Here is a 3544-nt window from a genome sequence, read left to right on the forward strand (position 1 = left end):
CAATGTTCTGTAGAAGAAACAACTTAACAAAGCCCTCTCTCTCTTTTCCCAATGGGAAACATTTCTTATCATCTTGGGAACATTCTAATAACTTTTTTTCTTATAAATAGTAAAGAAAAGATAGAAAACCTCTCTCCAGAGCACGTGACTTTCAATTACCGCTTTTACTTATTTTTCAGATAGATAAACTTATATTCTTAACATTTTTGGTATTTAAAGTGAACTCTCCCAGAAATAGGAACCTTAGGTAGCTAATTTTTCTGATTATCTAACTTTTGAAAATATTTCTATTTTAATGGGGAAAAAAAGCATCTTTTCACACAACTATTAAGGAAGGTTTATTTCTTCAAGAAAAAAAATCCCTTTTTGAAAAAATTAGAGTGGTCGGGGAGGAGCAGAGGGAGAAGGAGAGAGAGAGAATCTTAAACTGGCTTCACGCTCAGCACGGAGCCCAACACAAACACGGGGCTCTATCTCACAACCCTGAGATCATGACCTGAGCCAAAACCAAGAGTCAGACGCTTAACTGACTGAGCTACCCAGGCACCCCCCCCCCAAAAAAAAAAACCCTTTTAACCACTCGGCCAAGGTCCTGTGTGCTCTTGCCCTATCTGAGTGGTCAATAAAATCTTCCACTACTCTTCAACTCTCTACTTTAAACTAAGGAATTGTCCACTTACTTTACCTCAAAGGATCTTTGCTGTATCGTTATGTGTGTTCCTAAACATGTGATCTAATTAATCTCATATATTGCCTTGTACTACTTTTACATCCATACTTTATTTTTTTAAAGAGAAGTAAGCCTTTGTTTCCTTGTCTCATAAATTAAGCTGGCTGAGTTGGTTGCTTTTTTAGTGATGAATCAGAGACCAAATCCCATATCCTCACCTGATTCCTCTGACTCTTCTTTTGTTCCAACCTTGCCTAGGGTGGCAACAGCAACAGCAGCAGCAGGAGAGCTGTGGTGGCACTGGCCACAAGAGTAGCAGCCACAAATGCAGGTGGATCAGCCAAGAAGGCTTGATCTTTTCAGCAAGTGAGCATGTGTAATCAGCTTCCACAAAGGCAGAACGCATTTGTATTCACCGCTAATAGAACAGGGTACTGATGCAACAGTGGGATAGCCAGTCTGCAAATATATACTAGCAACATGGCAGACACCCTTGGGGAACTGAGAATGCAGTTTCCTCTGTGATGTCAAGCACCTCAGGGTCATAGATGCTGCCATTGTCAAATACGTGCTGGGTGATCAGAACAAAGGAGAAGGGGGAGATGTTCAGTCGTATGGCTTTGCTGCCTCCCACTCTGTCTCCTGCCTTAATCAATTGCACATCACTCAGTATTTCAGTGGTTCCCCTGGAGATTTAGGAATGGTGATTTCTAAAACCTGAAAGAAGGAGGACTTCTTTAGCCCCATATGAGTGTTCTGGGCTGGTACACTGACTTCGTGTGGGGTTATGCCACCAGCATGCTGGCACCTTATTGTCCAGCAGGATGACCCTGATCTCAGTGAGCTCCTTCTTGGTGAACACAAAGTGCACATCGCCCCTGGATATGAGGCAACGGTTTCTCCAGAGCTGGAATGTTCTACAGATGCCCCCAAATGGCCTTGTGAATCATGATGTTCTTGCCTGTAGCACCAGAGCTTTTACAAGAAGGGACATGCCAATCTGCTGCATCTGCTTGGAGCCCTCTTGTCTACTCCTATAATGAAGCATCTTGAATAATACTGAAAAGTTGGATGATCTGGGGGTGCCTGGGTGACTCAGTTGGTTAAGTGATCAACTCTTGGTTTTGGCCCAGGTCATGATCTCATGGATAATGAGATAGAGCCTCTAGTCAGGCTTCCTACTCAGTGGGGAATCTACTTGAAGTTTCTCTCCCTATGCCCCTCCCCCCACTCATGTGTGTGCACGCACGCGCGCTCTCTCTCTCTCATAAATAAATCTTAAGAAAAAAAAGAAAATTTGAATATTTTAAGGAAGTAGTTGGATTTCCAGGTCTCCATGTGTTCCCTGGGTATCACAGCAGTGCATGGGGGATTGCCACACAGGGTTTAATGACAATGTTACTCTCATGAGGATGCCAAGTGAGAGGCTTGTGTGCCTATATTTTATTATCTTAACAGATTTATAAACTCGTTGATAAAATTCCTTGAGAGACATGTATGGACATTCCTTCATATGCATGGTGCTTTGAATATAGTAGGCACTAAATCAATAGTTATTAAATGATTGATTAAATGAATTCATAAATACTTCAAGGAATATGTTGAACATACTGTATGTTCCCAATATTTACTAATCATTTGTATGTAAAAATATAGATCTTTTGAATTATCTCAAATTTTATATGTTCCCAAGTATTCGGCTGTCATGGAAGGATGGTTGCATGTCAGAAATACAAAGGCCTTTCCATTCATATAGCACTGACACAAATGTTCAGTTTGTAGCAAATTATTAATTTTTTTATACATTTCTATCCTATTATTTTCCATTTGCCTTAAACTACAGAAAAATCCCTTCACAATATGTTGCCGAAACTGTCTTTCCAATTTATTTCTTGTGAATGCATGATGCCTGCATTTCTCCTTCTTCTTCCCCCTTTCTTCTATACCCCGAAACACAAAGAGATATACTCACTATTTACAGCACTTCAACAAGTCTGTACTCCACACACACAAAAGCCCCCACTTTGCATTATAACTAGAAACTCACTCTTAGTTCGAAAACCCATTTCTCATATCTGCAAAATGTCCATGATTGTTCCAATGCCTCAAGGCAAGAGAGGCATGAGAGACTCGGCATTATAACAAATTGCCATTAACAGAATGCTTTGTACATTTTACAGAAATGGTTGCCCATATGATCGCATTGCTGGACTACCACCCAGAGCCCTGAAAGCGATTCATGCAAGCGAGGAGTCAAAGCTTAACCTTAGTTTTAAAATAATGTGCTTATAGGCTTAGAGATCAAGCAAGAGGTGTAAGTGGAAATATAAATGGGGGATGGGGAATATACAGGTGGCATACATAATAATGAGTAGAAATGAGGTGATTAAGGTGTGAATATGGGTTTGGAGAGAGAATTGAAAAGGAATAGGAACTAAGCCCAGGAGGAGAGGAGAGGGCTCCAAAGTTAAGAGGTAACAGAGATGAAGAGGAATGGTCCAAGAGACATGAGAAGGAGAAAATGATGAGAATGGGTGAAAAATAAGCTGTCAGTTAAGTGAAGAAGGTCGTTTTAAGAAGGAAGGATATATTGTGTCAAATGCTGTTGACAGGTTAAGCAAGAGGAGAACTGATATTTGTCCATTGGATTTCGCAAAGCAGTCACTAGTAAGGATTGAAGTTTCAGTGGAGTGATTGGAGACTAGTGTGTTGGAGCTTGTTGAAGAAACAATGCGAAAAGGGATTACAGAGAGTGAAGGTAGGTAACTCTTGCAAGGACTCTTATGAGGACTCTTGCTACAAAGGGAAAAAAAATCAAGCAGTAGCTATTTGGTAGAGTGGCTTCAAGACAAGGTTTTGTTTCTGAGAGGAGGA

General features: G+C 40.7%; 1 pseudogene; it reads right to left on the reverse strand.

Moving 5' to 3' along the window:
• Positions 1-541: 541 nt before the first annotated feature.
• LOC103663481 lies at positions 542-2017 on the reverse strand (annotated as a pseudogene).
• Between the last annotated feature and the right edge of the window lie 1527 nt (positions 2018-3544).

Source organism: Ursus maritimus, unplaced genomic scaffold (genome assembly GCF_017311325.1).
Source record: "Ursus maritimus isolate PB19 unplaced genomic scaffold, ASM1731132v1 scaffold_13, whole genome shotgun sequence".
NCBI lineage: Eukaryota > Metazoa > Chordata > Mammalia > Carnivora > Ursidae > Ursus > Ursus maritimus.